The sequence below is a fragment of the Phyllostomus discolor genome, chromosome X (genome assembly GCF_004126475.2).
Source record: "Phyllostomus discolor isolate MPI-MPIP mPhyDis1 chromosome X, mPhyDis1.pri.v3, whole genome shotgun sequence".
Lineage (NCBI taxonomy): Eukaryota > Metazoa > Chordata > Mammalia > Chiroptera > Phyllostomidae > Phyllostomus > Phyllostomus discolor.
In genome coordinates this window covers 104,329,241-104,356,785 of record NC_050198.1, presented here as the reverse complement: position 1 = coordinate 104,356,785, position 27,545 = coordinate 104,329,241, and the positions used below count along the sequence as shown (strand labels likewise).

The 27,545-nt window shown below is 36.1% G+C and overlaps 1 protein-coding gene across 2 annotated transcripts in view; it reads right to left on the bottom strand.

The window, feature by feature from the left end:
- The window catches only part of DACH2 (dachshund family transcription factor 2), a 448,371-nt gene that overhangs the window by 179,589 nt on the left and 241,237 nt on the right, over positions 1–27,545 (bottom strand). The window lies entirely within an intron of this gene.

Here is a 27,545-nt window from a genome sequence, read left to right as displayed (position 1 = left end):
TGAAAGATAAAAAAACATCATTCTATCTTTCAGACTGAAACACAACATCACATTCTCTCAGGGACATAAGCTCTTTTGCCCATTTGAAAGAACTTAATATCATCATCCTTAATAATGAAAGGAAACGTCATTGTGCCTTGAAGTAAAAATAACAAACCTGTTCTGAAGATCTCTAACCAGACATCGTGGAAACTGGACAATTTACTGAGTGCTCCTATTCAGTCAGGAGTCTCTAAATTGAGAAGGGATTTTTGCATGTCTGGGTTTCTATTGGCCTCCATCATAACTTTCAATGGCATTCATGCATAGATGCTCTTCATTCCTGTATGGTCTTTTGGTCAATTTGAAGAGAAAGGGAAGGTGTCTACCATATTTTGACACGTGGCTGTTTATTACATTGAAAGCAAATTTTATCTCCAGAGTACTATTCTATGATGTTTAAATTAAATAACAATACTAAAGGCACATTATAAGTCTTCAATGTAGTAAAATCCTTACATAAAAATATGTGTTAAAATAAACATTTTAGCTATAACTTTTAGGAGCTTGCAAACATTATTAGGAGCAAATGAAATAAATCTCAAGAGAGCTTATATTGTAAAGCATAAGGCTGTGAGTTTAATTGGATTTCATAGTACTTTTCCTTTCTCCCTTCGGCCTACTATGGGAAATCAGTAGATCGATGGACAACCCTGAACAAAGTTCATCAAAACACAGAAGCTCTGTTTACAACTATAGTAAGGACTACTGAAATCTTATATTATGATCCAACTGTGTGATTAATGGTATAGAAATTGTACTTCAGCATACAGTGAAATGCCAAAAAGTTGCTGTAATGAAATTGTTGGTGGTTCCAGCCCTGGCTGGTGTGGCTTAGTGGATTGAGCATCAGCCTGTGAACCAAAGGGTTAATGGTTCGATTCCCAGTCAGGGCACATGCCTGGGTTGTGGGCCAGGTCCCCAGTAGGGGGCCATGTGAGAGGCAAATACACATTGATGTTTCTCTCCCTCTCTTTCTCCCTCCCTTCCTCTCTCTCTAAAAATACATACATACATACCTACATATATAAATAAATAAAATATTTTAAAAATGAACAATAGATAATGGTGGACAAGGATGTGGAGAAATCTGAACCCCTCTATCTTGCTGGTAGGACTGTAAAATGGTGCATTCACTGTGGAAAATAGTTGGGTGGTTCCTGGTAAATTTAAACATAGAATTAACATATCGCAGTTTCGCTCTTAGGTATATATGTACCCTAACTGAAAACAGGTATTAAAGCAAAAACGTGTACACTGATATTTATAGTAACACTATTTATGGTAGTCAAAGATGAGAATAACCTAAATGATAATAGGTAACAAAATGAGTTATAGCTATACAGTGGAATATTACTTAGATATAAAAAATGAATAGTGATACATGCTATCCCATTGACGAACCTTGTAAACATTATGCTAGTGAAAGAAGCCAGATGCAAAAGGCAGCATACTGTATGATTTTATTTATATGACATATCCAGAATAAGCAAATCCATAAAGACAGAAAATGGGCCTAGCTGCTGTGACTCAGTGTTGAGTGATGACCTGTGAACCAAAGAGTCGCTGGTTCAATTCCCAGTCAGGACACATGCCTGGGTTGTGGGCCAGGTCCCCAGCAGGGGGCGTGTGAAAGTCAATCACACATTGATGTTTCTCTCTTGTTTCTCCCTCCCTTCCCTTCTCTAAAAATAAGTAAATAAAACCTTAAACAAGAAAAAAATAGAAAAGGATTACTGGTAGCCAGGGGCTGAGAGATGGTGTATGAGCAGTGACTGATTAATAGATATGGGGTTACACTTTGGGATGAGGAAAAATTCTGGAACAACATAAGGATTGTACAATACTGTGAGTATATTTAATGTCTCTGAATTGCACACTTTAAAATGGTTAAAGTGATAAATATTATGTTGTATATTTTGCTATAAAAAAGATCTCAGAACAATAACCTAACCTGCTACTTTTTGAGACCAAAAATAATAATAATAAAACTATAAACCCAAGGAAAATGAAATAAAGAAAATGACAAAACTCATAGTGAAAATAAATGAGAATGGAAAAACAACATATACAATCAAATAAATCAAAGTTGAGTCTTTGAATGATAAACAAATTTGGCAAACTTTTAGACAGACTGACAAAGTTAGAGAAAAGATTCAATTTACTGAAATCAGTAAAAAGAAGCAGATGTTACTAAAAAATCTTACAGAAATAAAAGTTTCTAAGCCTCGATGGAATGAACAAATTCCTATATACAAACTACCAAAACTTACTCCAGAAGAAATAGAAAGCATGAGGAAATATAAAAAGAAAATAGATGAAATAAACTTCCCACAAAGAAAAGCTCAGAATCAGACCACTTCTTTGGAGAATTCTATCAAAAGATTTAGGGAAGAATTAACACCAAACTTTCACAAACTTTTTCCAAAAAATAGAAGAGGAAGAAACAAATCCCAGCTCACTCTATGAGACTGGTATTATCTTACACTAAAAATAAGCAAAGATATCACAAGAAAAGTGCAAAGCAATATATCTTATGATTCCAAATGCAAAAATCATCAACAGAATACTAATAAACCAGATCTAGCAACATATACAAACCATTATATACCATGACCAATTAAAATTTATCTCAGGGATGCAAGAATGACTTGAGAAAATCAATTAATGTAATATACCATATCAATAGAATAAAGGACCAAAACCACATTATAACAGTACAAGGAAAAGTATGTGATAAAATATAATACCATTTATAGTAAAAAACACTCCTCAACTGGAAGGAGGGAATTTACTCAACCTAAAAAACAGGCATCTACAAAAGCTCGCAGAGCATCATAATTAATGGTGAAAAACTGACTGTTTTCCCTCTGTGATCAGGAAAAAGAAAAAGATATCTATTATTGTCACCTCTGTTCAAAAATATACTGGAGGTTCCTGCAATAAGACTGGTAAGGAACACATAAGACTATGCTTGTAAATGACATAATCCTTTACATTGAAAAGTCTGAGAAATTAAAATTTTTTAATTATTAAATTAATAAAGTAGCTTGACAAGGCTATAGAGCACAAAATGAATATATAAAATATTTTCTATGAACACTGAAAAAGAACAACACAAGGACATTGGGAGAACAATTCATTCACACTAATACCAAGAGGAATACATTTTTTTGGAATGAATTTAACAAACGATTTGAAAAACATGCACTTTGAAAACTACAGCTCTACAATTCAATAATTGAATGACAAATAACCCAAATAAAAAATGGTCAAGGGATCTGACTAGACTTTTCTCCAATGAATTATATACCAATGGTCAATAAACACACACACACACACACACACACACACACACCATGTTTAAGATCAATAACCATCAGGGACATGCAAATGGAAAACACGGTGAGTGATTCTTAGGAAGGAAGTGATTTCTCCTATCCTCTCAAGGCAAGAAAAACCCAACAAACTGAAAATCAATATTTCACCTTAGATCCGTCAGAAAATTAAGGTCACAGGGTTAAACTTTGTTCTCAAAACAGTAGACAGGTGAATACACAGAATCATAGCTTATGAGAACAGAAGCCTAGGAAAAGAAGTTTACCATTAGAGTTAACACCAAGATAAGAAACTTAAATTGTAGATTAAAAATGTCAAAGGGGCAGTGTAAAAAAAGCTTGAGACTTAAAAAAACTCCAGTGAGGGTCAGTCTGGGGAGGGCCCACTTTCAGGAGTTTTCTTACAAGTGACATTACTGGGTTTTCATAGTGTAGATCAGAAAAAAATCCCTTAGTGTTTTTAACAGGAGGAGTGGGGAAGTAGCCATTCTGAAATATGCCCAGAACATTCTATTTTTCTAACAAAAAAATTGTTCTCATGGGAACTATCTTGCCAGAGGCTAAATGTGGTTTTTACCAGAAACTAACTATACTCGACTCTAGTCACCCCTAAAAATCCCTAAGTCTAGATGATGTTTAGGAAGTAGTCTCTAGGGAAACCCAAGGCCCACAGGGATGGCAGGAACAAGGAAAACAGGGACAATTTTAGCTTCAGACACCTACAACAATAGTAAACATTACACACAGTCTCACACCAGGCTAAATCAAAATAAAACTTCACCAAAAAAAGGGGTATTTACCTAAGTTGCATTACTGAGTACATATTGCAACGAAAACTTACAAGGCACACTAACAGACAAAACACATCCATACACACAGTTTAAAAAGAGTGACAATCAAAAATTTGAGCCCTGGCTGGCGCAGCTCAGTGGATTGAGCACGGGCTGGGAACCAAAGTGTCCCAGGTTCGATTCCCAGCCAGGGTACATGCCTGGGTTGCAGGCCATAATCCCCAGCAACCACACATTGATGTGTCTCTCTCTCTCTCTCTCTCTCCCCCCCCCCCCTTCCTTCCCTCTCTAAAAATAAAATAAATAAAATCTTTAAAAAAAAAAGAGTGACAATCAAAACCAGAGTCACATATAGAACAGGTTTTGGAATGATCAAAGTGAGAATTAAAAATAACTGATTAATATGCTAAGGAAAGTCATAGAACAAGTAGATAACATACAAGAAAAGGTGAGCCCTGACCCAGTTGGTTAGAATGTCATCCCTGTACACCAAGGTTGCGGGTTCTATCCCCAGTCAGAGCGCATACAGGAGTCAACCAATGAGTGCATAAACAAGTGGAACAACAAATGGATGTTTCTCTCTCTCTTTCTCCCTTCTTCTCTCTCTAAAATCAGTAAAAAGGTGAATAATGTGCGGAAAAATGTAAACTGTAAGAAATATACAAAATGAAATGCTAGAAAAAATTAAAAACTGTAGCAAATGATAAATGCCTTTGACACGATCACCTGTTAATAGACATGAACAAAGAATCAATGAGTGTAAAGAGAGGGTACTAGGAACTTTGCAAACTCAAAGAGAAAAAAAAATGAAAAGAATGCAACAGAATATCCAAGAACTGTGGGAAAATTACAAAAGGTACAACGTATGTGTAAGGGGAATATCAGAAGACAGAGTAAGACAGGAAGAGAAGAAATATTTGAAGTAATAGTAAAATACTTATTGCAGACACCAAACTACAGATACAGGAAGCTCAGAAAACAAGTAAGCAAGGAAAACATCTTTTTCCTTTTTCCACCACAACTTGGTATAACATATTGAAACAGCAGAAAATCAAAAACAAAGAGAAAATCATAAAAGAAGCAAGCAGGGAGAAACTTATGCCTATAGAGAGGCAAGGATAAGATTAGTAACAGTCTTCTGTAAAAAAACCATGCAAGCAAGAAGAGAGTGGAGTGAAATATTTAAAGTGTTGAAAGGAAAAATAAACACCAATCTACAGTTTTTTACCTAGTGCCTTTATCCGTCTAAGGTAAAAGAGAAATAAGATTTAATCAGGCAAACAAACATTGAGAAAAAAAATTAACGGCAGACTAGCCAAGTAAAACTTTAAAAAAAGAGTTCTTAAGGAAGGAGAACTATATAGATCTGAAATTTGGATTCATATAAAGAAAGAAGGAAGATTAGACAAGAAATAAATGAAGGTAAAATGAAATATTCGGTTTTCCTTATTCTTAACTGATTTAGCACTTAACAGCATATTCAAAGTAGTAAAAGCAACAATAAATTTGGCAACTTAAAATATAAGTATAAGCAAAATATTAGTAAGTGAGAGCAACATTATAAGCGAGAGGAAAGAGGAATTCGTTAACACTCTGTTATAAGGTAACTGCACTGAGTGTAAGGTATTGGACATAGTATTATCTGAAAACAAAATTGGGTTAGTCATAAATATATATTGCAAACTCTAGGACAACCACAGAATGAGAATTATAATTGGAATGCTAAAAGCTAACATAAAACGGAATTCTATACAATGTTTACTTAAAACAAGAGAGGTAGGAGGGGGATTGAAAACTAAAACGAAGTACAGGGTAATTAATAGGAAAGTGTTAAAATACGTTTTTAACTATTTCAATAGTCACCTTAAGTGTCAATGGTCCAAACACACCAATTACAAGCCAAAGACTATTAAAGTAGATAAAAATACCCAACTATATCTAATTTATAAGAAACCAACTTTAAATATAAAGACAGATGGATTAAAAGTAACGAGACTGAAAAAGACATACGATGCTCACACTACCCAAAGTAAAGCTGGGGCTGTATTGATTTCAGACAAACCAGACTTCAGAGCAATGAAAATTATCAGCAATAAAGAAGGTCATCACAGAATGATAAAGGGGTCAATTCTCCAAGAAGACAGTCCCTAAGGTAACTGTGCTTAACAACAAAGCAACAACATATGAGAGGCAAAAACTGATAGAACCGCGGGCAGAAAAAAAACTAATTCACTTTAGTAGTCAGAGGCTTCAACACGCATCTGTCAGTAATTGACAGATCCAGCAAGCAGAAAATGAGTAAGTACAGAGTTAAGCTGAATAGCACCATCAATCAAGTGGATCTAATTGACATTTATAAATTCTCCATCCAACAACAGCAGAACACACATTCTTCTCAAACTACTCTGAACAGTCTCCAAGACTAAACACAGTCTCGCAAGAAAACATGGCTTTACAAATTTAAAATAATAGAAAACACGCAAAGTGTGCTCTCCGATCCCAATGAAACTAAGGTAAAAATCAATAATAGAAAGATACCTGCGAACCCACAATACATAGAGGTTAAATAGTATACTTCTACATGAGTGATAGGTCAAAAAGAGGTTCTACACAAATTTAAAATATTTTAACCAAACGTGTATAAAGTTTACCAACTTTGTGGAATGTGATGAAGGAAAGGCTTAGAGTAAAATCTATAGAATTGCATGTATATATTACAAAGAAGAGAGTTAGCAAGGGACTTATACAAGCTTCCACCTCAGAAGAGAAAAAAAATAAGATCAAATTAAATCTAAAGAAGGCAGAAGAGGATAATAAATAATAAAATTAAAGCAGAAATCCATAATATTAAAAATAGAAAATCAAAGCTTGACTATTGGAAAAAGATCAAATAAAATGTGTGAACTTCTCACCGGGCTAGCTAAGAAAAAAAAGAGAGAAGACATAAATTAGTAATATTAGAAATGAAAGAGAATTCAATGTCATGATGCTATAAAAATTAAAACAATAAAGCAATATTAAAAATAACTGTGCTCACAAATTGGATAACATAGGTGAAATGGCAACCAATTGATGTTTCTCTGTCACATGAGTGTTTCTCTCCCCCTTTCTCTCCCTCCACCCCCACCCTCTAAAATCAATAAGCATGTCCTCAGGTGCGGATAAAAAATAAGAAGATAAAGAATAAAATTATATAATCAGATAAATAAGTGCAAGAAAGCATTTGACAAAATTCAAAATACATTCATGATAGAAATGCTTGATAACTTGAGATAGAAACTTCTTCAACTTAATTTAAAAAATCCATGAAAATCCTACAGCTAACATTATACTTAATGGTTACAAACTCGATGTTTTTCTGCTGAAATCAGGAATCAGGCAATAGCCCTAGTTTGTGTGGATCAGTGGGTTGAGTGCCAGCCTGCCAACCGCGGGGTCACTGGTTTGATTCCCAGCCAGGACACATGCCTGGGTTGCAGGCCAGGTCCCCAGTAGGGGGCGCATGAGGGGCAACCACACACTGGTGTTTCTCTCCCTCTTTCCCCCTCCCTTCCCTTCTCTAAACATAAATAAAATCTTTTAAAATTTGATTTTAAAAATAAGGTAATAATAAAAATAGATGATGCCTCACATCACCACTCCCGTTGAACATCATATTGGAAATCTTACCTAATGAAAGAAGACAAGGAAAGCAAATGCAAGGTATACACATTGGGAAGGAAGAAATAAAATTTTCTTTGTAGATAACATAGCTATATGTGAAAACTACCAAGTAATCAATAAAATAATCTCTAGTACTAATACGTGGTTATAGCAAGGTTGCAGAACACAAAGATAATTTATAAAAGTAAATTGCTTTCCTACATACCAGCAATGAATAACTGCAATTTGAAATAAAAAATATAACTTCACATATATTAGCACCCAAAAATAAAATACTTAATATGAATCTAACAAGTATGTATAAGAAATCAGGAGGAAAACCCACAAAACTTTAATGATAGAAATCACAGTAAATCTGAATAAATGAAGAAATATTCCATCTTGGTGAATCTAAAAACTCAATAATATCAAACTGTTACTTTTTCCAACTTTATCTATGCAATCAACACAATCCCAATCAAACACTCAGGAACTGATGAACTCATTCTAAGGATTAGATAAAAATGCAAAATAGACAACATGATACTGAAAAAGTAGAACAAAGTTAAAGGACTGACATTACTTGAAGACATACTATAAAGCTACAGTAAGCAAAACAGTATGGTATTGGTGAAAGGACAGACAAACAGATCAGTGGAACAGAATGGAGAGCCCAGAAATAGACTAACATGTATATAGTCAACTAATCTTTATTCAAGGAGCAAAGGCAATTAAATGGAAAAATCACAGTGTTTTCAACAAGTGGTACTGAAACAGCTGGACATTGACATGCAAAATAAATGAATCTAGGCACATACCTTACATTTCTCACAAAAATTTCACTAGAAATGGAGAGTAGACTGAAGTATGAAACACAAAATTATAAACTTTCTAGAGGGTAACATGGTAGAAAATCTAGGTTACCTTGGGTTTTGTAATAACATTTTAGACACAGGACTAAAAGCACAATCTATAAAAGAAAAAAATGATAATGTGTATTTCAAATTTAAAACATTCTATGAAAAAAGGCTGCTAAGAGAATAAAAAGGCTGCTAAGAGAATAAAAAGGCAAAGTTTGAAAATTCTTCCAAATTTGGGGATAAAAATCTCACAAAGGACTTGTTCTAAAATACACAAAGAATTCTTAACACTCAACAAAAATAAAATAAAAGCCCAATTAAATATTCACCAAAATACCTGAGCATACAGCTACCTAACTAGACACATGGATGGCAAATAAAGTATATGAAAGCATGTTCAACATCATATATTATTAAGGAACTGCAAATTAAAACAAAAATTATATATCCTCAATATCTGTTAGAATGGCCAACATCCAAACCACGACATCAAACAGTGGCAATGATGTGAAAAACAGCAATCACATTCACTGCCAGTAATTCAGAATGGTTCAGGCACTTTTCAAGACAGATTAGTAGTTTCTTACAAAACTAAACACACTCTTACTATATAATCGAAAAACTGTGCTCCCCTACCTAAAGGAGTTAAAAAATCATGTCTGCACAGAAACTTGTATAAGAATATTTATAGGAGTATCATTTCTATTTGCTAAAACTAGGCTACCAAGGTGTCCTTCAATAACTATGGATTTAAAAAACTGTGGTACATCCATACAATGGAGTGTTGTTCAATAAAATGAAAAAAACTATCAGGCTATGAAAAGATGTAAAGAGTCCCTGGCTGGTGTGGCTCAGTGGACTGAGTGCTGGCCTGCAAAGCAAACAGTTGCTGGTTCAATTCCCAGTCAGGGCACATGCCTGGGTTGTGGGCCAGGTCCCCAGGAGGGGGTGCACGAGGAGCAACCTCACATTGATGTTTCTCTCCCTCTCTCTCTCCCTCCCTTCCCCTCTCTCTCAATATAAATAAAATAAATAAAACCTTAAAAAAAGAAAAGACATAAAGACACCTGAAATGCATACGGTTAGATAAAAACAAAAATACAGCCTTAAAATGCCACATAGTATATCATTCCAGCTGTATAACATTCTGAAAAAGGCAAAACTGTGGAGACAGTATGAAGATAAGTGGTTGCCAGAGGTTTAGAGGAAGTAAAGGAAGGATGAATAGGTGGATCATAGAAGATTTTTAGGGCAATGAAGCTTTTCTGTCTGATACTGTAATAGTGTATACATGATATCATACATGTGTGGAAAATCGAATATAATGCAGAAATAATGTAGAAATAATGCAGAAATAATAAGTTACTAATGTGTAAATGTTGAAATTGGCTAATCAATTATAAAACGTGTACTACACGAATGAAAAATATTAATAAAAGGGGAAACTGAGCATGAGGGGGGAGTGGAATCTGAGAACTCTCTATAGTTGTTACTCAATTTTTCTGTTAACCTAAAACCAGTCTTAAAAAGTTCCTTGATTTTAAAAAGGCAGTGATTGCTTCTTGTATGTGCCCTGACGGGGGATTGAACCTTCAACTTTGGTGTAGGAGGGGCAACACTCTAACCATCTGAGCTAGGAAACGGAACAGACTGACAGCGAACGGAGGGGAGAGGGATAATGGGGGAAAGAAGGGGAGGGGGCAAGTCAGGGAACATGTATAAAGGGCCCACGGACAAGGACAATGGTGTGGGGACTGACTGAGGGAGGGGGGTGGATGGGGCAGGGGAAAAGAGTGGGGGTAAAATTGGGACGATTGTAATTAAACAATAATAAAAAAGTCAGTGAAATAACAGTAGCAGGATGGACATAATGAAAGCGACAGTTAAAGAATTTGTACATGAATGTTCTTAGCACCCTTATTCATAATGGCCAAAAAGTGAGAAAATACCTTAATATCTAACAACTGATGACTATATAAACAAAACATCTTCAGATCTCCTTTATAATTCATGTCTGGATCCCCTCACAGAAATATGAAATAACTATTTTCTTTGCCTCTCTTATAGTATTTATATCCAATATTGACTATTTTTTAATGATCTTAGAGCCCTAAAAATTTTAAGGACAAACATTATCTTGTTTATCTACTAGGTGCTCCTTGTTTAGCACAATCCTTGGTTCATAAAAGGCATGAAATATTTGTTGAATACATGGACGAGTGGATGAATAACTAAATAGTTATAAATTAATAGCATCGTGTTTCTTTTGAGCATTAGACTTCAAAAAGTAACACTGTGCAGATTGATTGCATATCTGTACATTCATATGTGCAACCAGTATGTGGTTATCAACAGTCATGGAGAGTGATTGTAATTGTTCAATGTATAGTTTATGCAAACATTTTTCCCGTGGCCATTACCACATATTTGCAAAACAGGTAGCTGCAGGGCCATAATGTATGAGAATGTACCTAAATGCCCTAAAAGTCTTACAACCTGGGCCATATTTGTATGGTGTGAAATCTAGCTGAACTGAATAGACACACCCCCAGGTCAAAGGACACTGGAGCTTCTTAATAATGCCACTCAGAGCCCTGGCTGGCGTAGCTCAGTGGATTGAGTGCGGGCTGGGAACCAAAGCATCACAGGTTCGATTCCCAGTCAGGGTACATGCCTGGGTTGCAGGCCAGAACCCCCAGCAAGTGGTACTGAATCTCTCTCTCTCTCTCTCTCTCTCTCTCTCTCTCTCTCTCTCTCTCCTCCCTCCCTTCCCTCTCTAGAAATGGAGATAAATAAAATCTTTAAAAAAATAAAAAAAGAAAGAAAGCTTCATTTAAAAAAATAATAATGCCACTCAGTCAACAATTACCTATCGTGCATTCGCTTATGTGAGCAGCCTTGTACTTCTGATGTGTTCGAATACCTACCCACCCTCTTCCGGGCATAAGAAAGATTCAGGATTTAGTCACTTCTGTTCTGATGAAAAATTATGATACAGAAGAAAAGGCTATGATACAAAACAAAGAAAAGGATAAGAGGTTCCCACAAAGTTCATTTGCAAATTAGGTCGAGTCCTCTTTAAGGTGAAGTCTCCTTCTTAGGCCACTTACATGAAATGGCACAAACAATCCAACTAAAACTCTGGGTGAATCACTTGCCAACTTTTAGGGAAATCATAGTCATTGTTTGTATTTTTTAAGCAACCCCCCCCCCCAGAAAAAACTGCAGCTGAATGTAATTAACAATTTGTTGTAATTTGCTGGAACTCTAAAGCAAGCCAGATCAATTTTTTGGTCATTAAAATTTGTAAAGAAAAATTACTCTCATGTGCCAAATCTATTATAGACAGAGCTTAAAGTTGGCATCAGCCTCCATAGATTATTTTTAAGGCTCAGTAATGTTTCTGATGGAAACATAGTTTCTTACCAGCAAGTTGCCAACATAGCACATTAGCGAACCAATGACCCACATTCAGTAAATAAATATACTTCTCACCTATTTCTCATGTTGATATAAGAATACCTATAGTGGATTGAGCGCGGGCTGGGAACCAAAGTGTCCCAGGTTCGATTCCCAGCCAGGGTACATGCCTGGGTTGCAGGCCATAACCTCCAGCAACCGCACATTGATGTTTTTCTCTCTCTCTATCTCCCTCCCTTCCCTCTCTAAAAATAAATAAATAAAATATAAAAAAATTTTTAAAAAAGAATACCTATAAATTTTTAATCAAAAAATAATTATTAGGTATGAAATGCTTGTATGCTATTGTGTTTTACTATAAGAGTGTTCTTTCAACTTGAGATATACTGTTCTTCTGTCAGCGACTAGCAAAGATATTTTAAACAAAGAAAAAATAATGTGCTGAGTTTATAAGTTTTCTGCTCAGCTTTCCCAGCCTCACTGATTATCTGTCTTAATCGCCACCTTACATTCTTTGATATTTCAAAATACAGGGTGTCTTTGCCAACTGTGGCATTGAATTTAAAAATGAAACATGTCTAAACTTATGTTTGATAGTTTCATTAAGAAAAAGAGGAAACATTTACTTATTGGGTCCTGGAGGACTACAAGTAAAATGAAAGGGAATAGCAGTGTGTTTGAATATCTGACTGTATGTAATCTTACCCTTCAGACTTTTATGCCTTCAGGGCCTTACGTAATAAAATGTGCAATTAAAAAAAAACCCAAATAACACTTTTCTTGCCTGTATGCCCCACAAATCACTTTTATAATTTTTATTTTTCAATTACATTTGCCATGAAACATTATATTAGTTTCAGGTGTACAACCCAGTGATTAGACATTACGCAACTTACTAAGTGATCATCCCAATAAATCTTATACCCATCTGACATCACACAGTTATTACAATATTATTGACTATATTCCCTATGCTGTGCTTTATGTCCCCAGGACTATTTTATAACCATCAATTTGCAGTTCTTTTTTTTTTAACATGTTAATACACATCCTTTGATAATCCAAATATGATTTCTTTTTTTTTAAAGATTTTATTTATTTATTTTTAGGGAGGGAGGGAGAGAGAGAGGGAGAGAGAGAGAGAGAGAGAGAGAGAGAGAGAGAGAGAGAGAAACATCAATGTGCGGTTGCTGGGGGTCCTGGCCTGCAACCCAGGCATGTGCCCTGACTGGGAATCGAACCTGGGACACTTTGGTTCCCAGCCCGTGCTCAATCCACTGAGCTACGCCAGCCAGGGCAAATTTGCAGTTCTTAATCCCTTTATCTTTTCACCCATCTCCCCAACCCACCTCCCACCTGGCAATCATCAAAATGTTGTCTGTATTCTATGATTCTGCTTCTGTTCTGCTTGTTCATTTATTTTGTTGTTTTATATTTGTTTTTGTTTATTAATTTTTAGAGAGAGAGAAGAAGGAGAGATTGAGAGGAAGGGAGGAGAGAGAGAAGAAGGAGGAGAAAGAGAGGAAGGGAGATAGGAGGGGGTGGAGGGAGAGAGCGAGAGAGAGATCAATTTGATGTTTCACTCATTCATGCACTCATTGGTTGATTTCTGCATGTGCCCCAACTGGGCATCAAACCCTGGCGCATCAAGATGACACTTCAACCAACTGAGCAACCCCATCAGCACTTTTCTTCTTCTTAAAGAACACACTTTAACATTTCATTTAATACTGGTTTGGTGATGATGAGCTCCTTCAACTTGACCTTATCTGGGAAGCACGTTATCTGCCCTTCCATTCTAAATGATAGCTTTGCTAGATAGGGTAATCTTGCATGTAGGTCCTTGCCTTTCATGACTTGGAATACTTCTTTCCAGCCCCTCTTGCCTGCAAAGTTTCTGTTGAGAAATCAGCTGACAGGCGTATGGGAACTCCTTTGTAGGTAACTAACTTCTTTTCTCTTGCTCTTTTTAAGATTGTCTCTTTATCTTTTCCCTTTGGCATTTTAATTATGATGTGTCTTGGTGTGGTGCTCTTTGGGTCCATCTTGTTTGGGACTCTCTGTGCTTCCTGGACTTGTATGTCTACTTCCTTCACCAAGTGCGGGAAGTTTTCTGGCATAATTTTTTCAAGTAGATTTCAAATTTCTTGCTCTCTCTCTCTCTCTCTCCTCCTGGCATCCCCATGATGAGAATGTTGTTATGCTTGAAGTTGCCCCAGAGGCTCCTTATACTATCCCCACTTATTTGGATTCTTTTTTCTTTTTTGCTCTTCTGACTGGTTGGTTTTTGTTTCCTTATATCCCAAATTGTTGAATTAATTCATGGCTTCATCTACTCTACTGTTGATTCTCTCTTACCTGAAAGATAAACCAGCTTAAAATTCCTATCCTGCCATCCTCTGCTGAAAAAAAGATCCATTGGCTTCCTACAGAATAAAGCTCAAACTCCGCTTTCAAACAGGACACTCATTACAACTAACCCTAATTAATATTTTATATCTATTCTCCCACTCCTCTCCAAAGTGAATTATTCATTCACTAACCATTCCCCAATATGCTTTGGCTTAAACCACATCTGTGTTTGGTATGTTATCACTCCAACGTAGAGTTGAGTGCTTTTGAGTTACCAATTATCCAAATACCACCCATCCTTCCAGACTTTGTAATGCATCACAGTCAAATATAATCATACATAGTGTCCAGTAGACAGTAGGTAGCCCATACATGTTTGGTGAATGGAATTGAATCTGTTTAAGTGTGAAAGAACTATAATAAAGGGGAATGAGCACTTGACTAACATTCAGGCAACTGGGGTTCTAACCCTGGCTTTAGGATTGCACTTATCTGGGTCTTCTTCTCTGTAAAATAAGAATAAAATCTGGTTTGACCACCTTACAAGGTCTTGTGAAAAGTCTATAAGAAATTAAATATAAATCTATTTTTAAAAATAAAGGTTTTATTATGACATTATGATGACTACCACACACATATCTGTTATCTGTTTTTAAAATATATACCATTAAAAGTCACAGTAAATGTAACCATATGGTATGGGTATAAACATAAATTCATATCCAAAAATATCTGTTTTCACCTACATCTACATGCTTGATACAATAAATGATGCACATACAAAATTAATAGAAACTACTCATTAAGGGAAACACAGATTTTTGTATTTATTTGGATAAAGGGCAAGCTAAATGTTACATGTATTTTTATACCTTCTCTAAGATTTGTCATTCTTGCATACCATTTACTCTATTTTCTCATAACATAATCATTTAAAAATACATCTTAGTATTTACTATGTGCTATAACGCCATGTAAAGAATTTTTAAATCAATAAGATTTTGCTTATGCCTCCAAGACGCTCACAAACTGAATGATTTAAAAGTTTACTGTCCATCTGAGTAGCAACAGGGCTTGTTTAAATACAAATTGCTGGGCTCCACCCCCTGGGTTTCTGATTCGCTAGGTCTGGTGAGAAGCCCGAGAATTTGCATTCCTGACAAGTCCCAGTCCACACTTGGAAAACTGCTGGTCTAGTAGGTGGGGACAAACGCGTCAACAGAAATGAAAGGCGACACAATTATTGGAATGACTGATGAATCTCATGTGTTGTGATAGAACAAACAAAAAAAGAAGTGACTAGATTTCAATGGGGAGTGTCAAATAAAACTTTACAGAGAAGATGATAAATAAGCAAGGGAAGGGTTGATAAATCAGGAGAGGGTACCACATGCCACAGAATTTGTGGTCTCCATTTATCTTCCAAGTTGATAAAGTTTGAACAGTAAATTAGGGCCAAAAGCTGAAAGGAATTTGATGTCATGCTAGGAAGTTTCCACTTGGTCCCGTGGGCAACAGGTACGAAAGGAAGGTTTAGATCCAAGAAGGTTAAACGATGAGATTCATGCAGGAGAATACACAGAGGGTTAGAGTAAGGGCAGGGAGCAAAGAACCTGCTTTGATTTATGCAATAGTTAAGTAAAAAGGGAGGAAAGCTATAGTAAGTCACTGGTAGTGATGATGGAAAGCATAGGAAGGAATTCATCACCTATCTTCCTTATGCTTCCCTATATGAAGCCAATAAAATGCTTACTTTTTGCACAGCACACCTGTCTGCTAGAACTAGCTGGAACTATTAAATGCAGTTTAAATCTAAACTGCAACCCCTGCTTGTGCGACAATATGCATGTTTGATGCTGCTGTAAGATTTCATATTGCATCTTTAATCGTGGACATTTAGCAGACAGCCTCTTATTATTAAGATACTGCTGACTTTTATTGTCAATGTGGCCACAGGAAAAAGCTAATAATTACCAGCACCAGAAGCAGCTTGTGGCTTTATATTACATTGAGGTAAATTACACTGGAATTAGAGTGGATTACTTTTATCAAATGGGGAATAAGTTGTTAATTAACTCCCCGCTGTAGCAATCTTTTTCTGAGTTTGCAACTGTTATTAGGTCTAGATTAAACTGTTGAATTAATTTCCCACTTACTTACTATTTCAAGAGTTTTTAATTTACCTGGCAGCAGTTTTAATGGGAAATTGTATTAGTTGGGGAAGGGTAAACAGTTTGTGATAATGTTTATTAAGTCGTTTTGTTTGAGCAAAAATATAATTGCAGTTTTAATTAGTGCATGGTTGTTGGAGTATTAGGTTTGAGATTACATTATGGCTTTCTGAGAAAACAATCGCTCAGGTAATCCCAGCATTTATAACTGATAGCAAATAGAAAAGCGATGTCAATATGGCATTGACTTGGATATTGTACCACAGTTCAGGAAGGAAAGTGGGAATTTATCTAAGCGTTCGTCCTTCAATTATCTTTACATTTATTGACTGCTCCTGAATATCATTGTCTGCTGTAACTGATGTATATAATACATGTAAAGAGTTTACTGAGAAAAATTCTAAAACTAAGAGGTGCAGATAGCTTTAATGTAAAACAAATGTGGAAGTAAGGACATTTATTTTTTAAGGATTTTACTTATTTGTTTTTAGAGAGAGGGGCAGGGAGAGAGAAAGAGAGGGAGAGAAACATCAATGTGTGGTTGCTTCTTGCACACCCTCCCCAGGGGGTGAGGAGACCTGGTCCCCAACCCAGACATGTGCCCTAACTGGGAATCAAACCGGCAACCCTTTGATTCACAGGCCAGCACTCAATCTGCTGAGCCACACCAGCCAGGGCATGGACATTTATTTACATGATCAATATAATTTTCGTGATTTGTTATTGGTTATAATGTTGGCAGTACCATGCATCTTATAACAACAACAATAAGCATACGTTATGTTGTCAGGATGTTTTACAGAAGTAGATTGGTGGACAGTGAACTTGGAGAAGCTTTCAGACACAACAGTGCGCAGTGAAAGCTGAGTTCTAACGAGAAAAACTCGCACAAGGACACAGAGCTAGTGACTGAAATGATAGAAAACACGGGAGTGTTTACATGACCGCATACCGTCTCATGGTCCAAAATTTATGTCTCATTTCTTCCTCTGAGTTAGTGTTGGCTTTCTTTGCAAATGACATTTTATCATGTGTGGGACTTTATATCCCAAAGAAGTCTGAAATATTTCACTGGGCTACTTTTAATATTCTACTTTCAAATTAATATTATACTTGCATTTAGTAATACAATTCCCTCATTCATCCAGAACTGTTATTTTGTAGCCAAACCCTTTCTTATAATTAAGAAAACTTTCAAGATGACAATATACATTGGAATGGTTAAGACTATAAAGTTAATATAGTATTTTCCATAACATTTCCTTTTAATCCAGAAATAAGAGTGATGCTATTTCTAAATTGGTACACTACGCATAGATGAAATATTAACATTTTCCTAAAATTAGGTCACCAGACATGACTCCAAAAAACCACCTACAGTAAGTCTCTCCCAAATAAGAATAACATGGAACAATTCTAGATTTTTTTTAAAGATTTTATTTATTTATTTTTAGGGCGGGAAGGGAGGGAGATAGAGAGAGAGAGAGAGAAACATCAATGTGCGGTTGCTGGGGGTTATGGCCTGCAACCCAGAAATGTACCCTGGCTGGGAATCGAACCTGGGACACTTTGGTTCCCAGCCCGCACTCAATCCACTGAGCTACACCAGCCAGGAATTCTAGATTTTTTTACTTCTTTTTTTTAAATGCCCAGATCAACCCAGAAGCTTGTGCACAAAATATAAGACTAAAGTCCAAGCTTTGCATATGCCTTTCAAATTATTATTTATAATTCCTATATTTGAATATCAAAAATGGGAATACTATCATGTTTTTGTGACTGAATTCTTTTCATCCGCTTACTTTCCAATAAATGCTGGTTTTTGAATAAGGAAATTAAAAATGAGAAAAATGTATTAAGGATGCAATACAGTTATCATATCACAAAAAATTCTGTAGCAATTAGGAATAATAACTTGCAAATAAGTTTTGTGGAAGACCATGTGTCCTTTTTTAACTGCACATTAATGACCCTTAATCAAAGAAAAGCCCCTTAGTTTACCATTCAAACTGAAATTTATAGATTAAAAATTAGAAGACAAATAATCGGTTATATATAGCACCAAATGAGCACAATAGGCATCCATGTGTCTATGCCTGTGTATGTACATGTACATATAATTAAGTTGGTGTAGGCGTGAGTTCCATCCATAAGGTATCCAGCCATGTACTATGAAAAATAGAGATACTTATTGAAGAAGACACAAGATACAAGAAACATTGTACATAGGACAATGACACCTCAGTCCCTATCCAAGTAGGCACCTTGGGATGTCACACAATTCTCCCAGTCACCATCAGCTGCCCTATTATATATTTCTGAATCTCAATGATGGTCGGAAATCTCTTCCCTTTCAAAGGTGATTTTAGTTTGGGGAAAAGCCAGAAGTCACAGGGCACCAAATCTGGCTGTAGGGGGCTGAGTCACCTGGGTGATTTGATGTTTCACCAAAAACTCTGCACGAGACGTGATGCATGAGCAAGCATGTTGTCGTGATGAAGCTGCCAATCACCAGTTGCCCATAGCTGCAGCCTCCTGAATCATCCAAATAGTTTGTGGAGGAATGTTCAATCTTAACACAAAATTGTATGCAGATGCATCGCTCCACTCGCTCAGTCATTTTGAGTGTGACGGCCACACAGTACACATGCTCACTCAATGGCATCTACCACCCACACTAACCAGTACAGTGAAGTCATCATTGTTCATGCATGCACATCCTAGCCCACTCTCCTTGACTGCCTGGTTACATCGATGTCACACAAACCATTTTCATTATATTAACAATGGTTGAACTTTGTCCAGAGAGACATCATATGTATTTATCATTTGGACTAATCAAATATGAAATGCAAGCCATTTACATTAAGAGCTTCCAGAATATTGATATAATTAGATATACTGTCTGGTCATAATGAGAAAAGAAAAAGAACTCTTCATTGCTCCAATCTTCATAACCATTTTTTAAAGCCAGTCACCATATATAAGAACCACACAATGAAGAAAAGCACCCTAAATTGTTTCAAACAAATTGAGATTCTCTCAAAGAAATTGTGTTGCCTCTTCACAGTGAAACAATGTCATTGTCACAGATACATTAGGAGAAAAAAAAACAAAATAACCAAAACAATGTAAGTCACAAAACCATAAAAATACTTGAAGAAAAGATAGGCAGCAATATTTTTGCCAATACACCTCCTTGGGCAAGTAAAAATAAACAAATTGGACTACATCAAACTAAAAACTTCTGCACAGCAAAGGAAATCACCAGCAAAATGAAAAGGGGACCCACTGTATGGGAAAACACATTTGCCAATGGAACATCTGATAAGGGGTTAATTTCTGAAATATATAAAGAACATGACAACTCAACATCAGGAAGACAAAGAATCCAATTAAAAAATGGGCAAAGGAACTGAATAGACACCTCTCCAAAGAGGATATAAAGATGGCCCATAGACATATAAAAGGATGCTCAGCATCACTAGCCATCAGAAAGATGCAAATTAAAACCACAATGAAATGTCATCTCACACAGGTCAGAATGGCCACCATTAATAATTCAACAAACAACAAGTGCCGGCCAGGATGTGGAGAAAGGGGGACCCTCGTGCACCGTTGGTGGGAATGCAGACTGGGGCAGCCACTGTGGAAAACAGGATGGAGTTTCTTCAAAATACTAAAAATGAAACTCCCTTTTGACCCAGCAATCCCATTTGTGGAAACATATTTCAAGAAACCTGAACCACTAATTTGAAAGAATATAGGCACCTTTATGTTCATTGCAGCGTTATTTACAATCACCCATATCTAGAAACAGCTGAAGTGCCCATCAGTAGGTGAGCACCAATACACAATGCAGTAGAACACAGTCATATAAAAGAGGAAAATCTTACCTTTTGCGACAGCATGGATGGACCTTGATATTGTAATGCTAAGTGAAAGAAGCCAGTCAGAGAAAGACAAACACCGTGTGATTTCACTCATAGGTGGAATCTAATAAACAAAAATAAACAGACAAAAAAGAAACAGACTCATACATATAGAGAATAGACTAACAACAGTCCAAGGGGAGGGAGGTTGGGGAGCTGGGCGGAAAAACAAAATAGTCACAGACACAGACAACCGTGTGGTAATGGCCAGAGGAAAGCAGGGTAGAGGTGGTAAAGGGCAAAGGGCAGATAAATGGGGACAGAAAGAGACTGTTTTGGGTGATGGGCACACGATGCCGGGTGCAGATGATGTTGTATTGGGTTGTACACTTGAAGCCTGTATGGTTTTGGGAACCAATGTCACCCCAATAAATTCAATCGAGAAAAGAAAAATGCATACAAAACAAAAATATTTCACTGGAGTTTACTCAATTAATTTAAATTTCTAGTTGATGAATTTTTTTACTATTTAAGCAATGTGTTTGCAGACACAATGTGCTGACATCCAGCACAATTTTACAGCTTTTTCAATATTAAAGTAATTTTTTAAAATAATAGGCTTAAAATAGTAAAAAAATAAAACCTAATAGTTTTGTTCATTTGCACTTTCATGGCATGGCCTCAATTAGCATTTTTTCCTGTCGAAGACACAAATGATGCTTTAATTTTTATGGGAGTAAATTATAGGACAATGGAAATAAGGAGAAGACTTTTTCCAAATGGTGGCTGACCACCCAACTGATAGGTTTCCAGAAAGTATTGGCTCTTGTAAATATTGAAAACATTAACTTCTGAGAGCATATGTGAGCTTCAAAACATATTTCTCACATATGGAAAGGCATAGCTTTCTAGAAAGCTAATTTCTTTTACGTTTAATATAGTGAAAGCCCAAAATTACAAATAATAAAATGTTTTCAGCATGAACGTGATTTTGGATGGCTTTGAAGTGATTAGAATATGCTTTGGTATTACTTAAGGTATTATGCTATAGCATGAGGCACTGTTACAAAGCAGGTGTGTACAAGATTTACTCCATATGTTATTAGCCATCTGGGCTATAAACAGTAAATGAATAATACATTTTTGGTAGTAATGAAATACTTTTCAGAGATCAGGTAAACACCATTCAGCTCATGAGCTAGTCTATGATAGCCACAGAATCAAAATAGTTTCCTTACGGTTCCGAGAAGTCTATATTCTAATTCCATAATATACATACATGAACATTAAAACATTGGTAAAACGTGAAGAAAATAAAAGTGCAAGAAGAATAATCTCAAACACAGTAGTTTGTCTCATTCTAAGTACTTTCACATACAATTCACACATTCATTTGCAGCTCGTAATAAGCTAAGAAATGAACAGAGCGAGCATAACTTGCAGATGAGAAAAATATTCTTTGGAGAAAAGAAATATGACTTACCAAAATGACTTAATTGGTCATTAGCTAGGATCCAATCCAATCTCATTCTATAACATCAGACTACTATAACAGAGTCAGAAGAAAACAAATACCATGATACTCTTTAAGTTATTATCATGGCTACCCTAACTTCTTCCTCTTGTTCAGCCCGATCCCAATCTATAATTTATAAGTAAAATACTATATGCCACCATTTCTATCATAAAAGGCATACTGCTATGGGCTAATATTACTGTGGGCTAATGTCCCAGTAGAAAATCTGTTCAGCCCTGGCTGGGGTAGCTCAGTGGATTGAGGCCAGCCTGTGAACCAAAAGGTCACTGGTTCGATTCCCAGTCGGAGCACATGCCTGGGTTGTGGGCCAGATCCCCAGTAGGGGGCACATGAGAGGCAACTACACATTGATGTTTCTCTCCCTTTCTTTCTCCTTTCCTTCCCCTTTCTCTAAGAATAAGTAAATAAAATCTTAAAAAAAAGAAAAGAAAAGCTGTTCAGAAGCAGACCTTTCTATGTGATACAGTGTTACTATCTTAAATATATGCACGGCAAATTTTTAATAGTAAAATTAATTGACAATAAAAAATCCTGAGAGTAAAGCAGAAATTATATTTCTGATAAGAAAGTGACTATACTTTTTATAATTTATTATTATTAGTAGTAGTAGTACTACTATCATGATTATCATCATCATCATCATTATATATGCAGACTACCTCTTGGTGATAATATTACACCATTCCTCTTGATGTTTATGAAAACAATAACAAACTCAATGAAACCGTAAAAATGCATTGACTTCTCATTAAACTTCTTATAAAAATTTTACCTAACACAAAATATAACAATCATGAAATGTTTATAAATTTGCTATATTAAAGAAATCGAATACTGTACCACACACACACTCCACAGCACACACACACAAGAAGCCTGTTTCAGCACACCTTACCAACAAAACAAAACAAAAAAAAACACAGTTGCCCTGAGTTGTCACTGAATGAGGCCCTCTAATCTTAGTGTTCAGACATATGTTGGTTTTTCTTCTGTTGTTATCCATGAATCATTTATTCTTGGCAAATACAGTGAAAGGGTGTTTTTTAACTGATGATCAAAATAAGCTATTTGGCACCAGGGAGATCTAAGCAACTGGAAAATAGAAATCAGTGATTCATCGCATTTGGCATTTACAATTGACTCTGTGAAAGTAATCATCTCAAATTCATTTGACTTTTAAACTTACCTCCGTACCTGTTATACTTTTCTATCTATCTACTAAATGTCTAAAGTCACTTACTTATTATTCATTGCTATGTACAGTTACTTTTTTCTGTCTTTGAAATAAACTCTTTTCCTTAAATGTTTTTGTGCCTCGGTCCCTGATTATATACTATACAGTGTATATCACCTGATGTATATTTAGTTATTAAACTGTACTACATAAATAACAATAAACATCATTATGTTAGGAACATTTTGTTTTTCTACAGGCTTTCAATGCCGTCAAATCGCTACTATACACTGAATATAGAAGCCAGGAAAGTCTATTATGTCTAAAAAGAATTAACAACCATTGGATTAGATTAGATTCACATTAGCTTTAGATTGTGTGTAACAAATCCCGCTATAAATTTAATGAAGGCATTTCTCAATCAAATTATAGTACATTTTACTTCACGTGTAGCTCTAGTCAAGCACACCATTTTCATAGCACGAATTACAGTCTTACTTGTAATTTTTTAAATGCTCAAAATTTCTGATTAAAGCCATTCAAAGTTGCTCTGCATTTTAATCTTTCCTAAGAAGAGACCCATCCTTGGGTCCCTCATTAGCTGTGCTACCTGGGGTGTTTTGCAATAATGCCAGTGCCTAATACGGTGAATAGAAACATATCATTAAATATGTCTTAGGGCTCCACATTATGATGATATAGAGAAAAACCAGGCCACTTAAAGTGCTAGTTTATAGCGAGTTTACCATGGAAAGGGTGAGGATCAATGGCGAGTACAAGAAATTTCAAACTTTTTAAACCCTATTTAGCATTCCAATTGTCTGCCTATAAGAGTCGCTGAAATGCATGATATGCCTCTTTATTTTCTTCGAGTCAGAAGACTGTTAATTGAAAGGTTGGGGCTACGGAAGGGAGAGGAACAATAAATAAGGCTAGAATTCATTTCTCTGCACGTTAAACTCCACAAGACATTAAGATAAACTTACTCACGTGAAGATTAGATGGTTTCATAACTAAGATAACTGTATAATTAATCTTTCAAACAAGGGCACTTTTGAGAGTGATAAAATGCTAAACTGGGCAAGGCATCGGAATAGGCACAGACTCCCGGAAAATGAATCACCCCAGTTTCCCCACATAGAGATCATCTTAAAATTAAATCGAAAGGAAATCAGGAGGCACTTGAAAGCAGGCCTGCAAAAGCTGAAAACTCTAAGGTTCTGCAACCTGCAAAAAGCACACGCAGTTCACGTTTTTCTCCTAAGCACTCATCTGAGGCATTTTCAAAAGATAAGATAAAGAAACAGATTGAATTTGAGTCATCAGGAAAAAAAAAATCAAAACGTATAGATTGAGGTGTGTAGGAAATATCAACGCAAAACTCAAGTCACTGAATTGCTGAAACAATAAAACAGCTCTGCCACAGGTAAAAAATATATTTAGAATCGCAGGTAAAGAGACTTAGCATCTAATGTCATGTCTTTCTAACGTAACTCATAGCAGGGAAAGGAAGTTTTAATGTAGCTACAGAAAACTTACTGACAAACTCTCCCTGGTGATATTTAGCAACGGTAGAAATCCCCAAGGGACAGAGCCTCATTTTTTATGCCTTGTCTTAAAATGGTATATCAACTCAATTGATGATTTGTAATCAGTTTTCCAAGTGAGTTACAGAGCGATACTCAAGATCGCGGGGCAAGAAGCTGTGGACATAACTCAGAATCAGCAATATTCTGTATGAGGCAAGCATGCTGGAACATTTCAACGATGCCTTTAGATTCTAATGGCTTGAAGCTGCTGCAAACTCCTGTAGCAATCAAAAATAATCTGTCGTGGGACCAAGGGCTATGCACATCATGTCATAGCCACTCAGCTATTAGATTTATTGGAGGGTAAAGCATGTCATTTATGCATCAACTCACAGGAGGAAAAAAAAGCAATCCCTATGAAGTTAATCTAATAATAGACTGGAAAGCAATGATTACCGTTCCATGTACACTGGCTATTTGTAGCTGTGGTCGGCCTAATTCTGCAGGCCTCGCCTGTCAAAGCTTTGGGATTAACAAGTGTTCAGCTCAAAAATCTATTGGGAAACATCAAGAAATGGTTTAATGAGGGGCAAATCTTTCATGTGTTGCCACTGGGAGGATGCTGAAACCATACTCCCACCTCTCAATTTACCCCTTCACTTCTTAAAAGCTTAACGCAAGAGTCCTATTTTCCATTTAAAACCAACCTCTGGGAATTAATTTTAGGAGCTACACAATAGCTAGACCATTTTTCCCAGCATAGTACTCAATAGTTTTCACGACAGTGGTCTAACTTTTCATCAGCCTTTGAGCAGCAAAACCCAAAAACTTGATGAGTGTATTCACCACTGACCCCCTCATGGTGCATTTTCTTCTTGTAATTTTGATAACGTGAAAGCAGACAGCATGACCCCCAGCCTGCCTTTTACCATAAAAAAATTGTCTGCATCCAGGACTTTTTTCCCTCCAGAAAGGCCAACACTCTCAGGCTGTTAGAACTGGCTAATGGCACAAAGACATCATAATACGGCTCCGGAGTGAAGAACAAAAGTGATGGACTTTTAATTTTTTTCCTTTGCACTCAATCGAGGTTTTCATTGATAAGTTCTACTGTGAAAATGTTATTATGCTACAGAATACTTATTTCATCTATGTAATAGGTTACTACTAGAGGCTTTTATTCTATTGTACATTTAGGTTACACAAATATTCTCCCCTCCCTGTCATGGTGGACAAAAATTAAATATACTCATTTGAAGTAGAAGTGGACCATAGATGAAATTGAACTTTCTTTTATACAGTATTACAAAATTACAAAAATTTAGTATCAAATCATTCAAAGGGGTGGGAGGTAACATCTCACTCTGGTTTTGATTTGCATTTCCCTGATGATTAGTGACATTCAGCATCTTTTCATGTCTCTTAGCCATCTGTATGTCCTTTTTAAAAACAAGTCTATTCATGTTCTCTGCCTATTTTTAATGATATTGACTCCCATCAGATGTATCATTTGTGAATATATTGTCCCATTCAGTAAGTTGCCTTTTTGTTTTCTTGATGGTTTTCTTTGCAGTGCAAAAACTTTTTACTTTGATGTAGTCCCATTTATTCATTTTTGCTTTTATTGTCTTTGCCCTAGAAGACATATCCAAGACAATTCTGTTCTATTCATATATGTGTCTGTTTTTGTGCCGGTACCATACTGTTTTGATTACCATGGCTTTGTTGTATAGTTTGAAATCAGGGAATTTGATGCTTCCAGCCATGTTCTGTCAAAATGGTTATTATCAGAAAGAAAACAAAGAACAGAGTTGGTGAGAATGTGGGGAAAATGGAACCCTCATGCCCTCTAGGTGAGAATGTAAATTGGTGTAGCCACTGTGGAAAATAGTTATTGGAGGTTCCCCCAAAAACTAAAATTAGAACTATCAAATGACCCAGCAATTCCACTTCTGAGTATTTATCCAAAGAAAATGAAAACATTAATTTTCAGCCCTGGCTGGTATAGCTCAGTGGATTGAGCACGGACTGTGAACCAAAGTGTCGCAGGTTCAATTCCCAGTCAGGGTACATGCCTGGGTTGCAGGCCATGACCCCCAGCAACCGCACATGGATGTTTCTCTCTCTCTCTCTCTCTCTCCCTCCCTTCCCTCTCTAAAAATAAATAAATAAAATCTTTAAAAAAAGAAAAGAAAATGAAAACACTAATTTTAAAGATATGTGTACCCTTATGTTCATTGTGCCATTATTTACAATAGTCAAGACATAGGAACAATCTAAATGTTCATTGATGGAAAACAGGATGAAAAAGGTGGTATAAATACACAATGGAATACTGCTAAGTCATGAAAAAGGAGACTATATTGCCATTTGCAACAACATGTATGGAACTTGAGGATATTATGTTAGGTAAAATGTCAAACAGAATAAGACCAATAGCATACAGTTTCACTTATATGTGGAATTTTTAAAAACAACAATAATAATAATAAATGAATAAAAAAACTCATAGAGACAAAGAACAGACTGGTAGTTTCCAGAAGGAATGGGAAGGGGGGATGGGTGAAAAGGTGAAGTGGACGAAATCCCCCTTTAAACTGCCAGTTATAAGATTAGCCATGAGGATGTAACATACAGTATAGGGATTATAGTCAGCAATATTGTAATAACTATGTATGGTGACAGATGAGTACTAGACATTGTGGTGATCACTTCATAAGATATATAAATGTAGCCCTGGCTGGCGTAGCTCAGTGGATTGAGCGCGGGCTGGGAACCAAAGTGTCCCAGGTTCGATTCCCAGCCAGGGTATATTCCTGG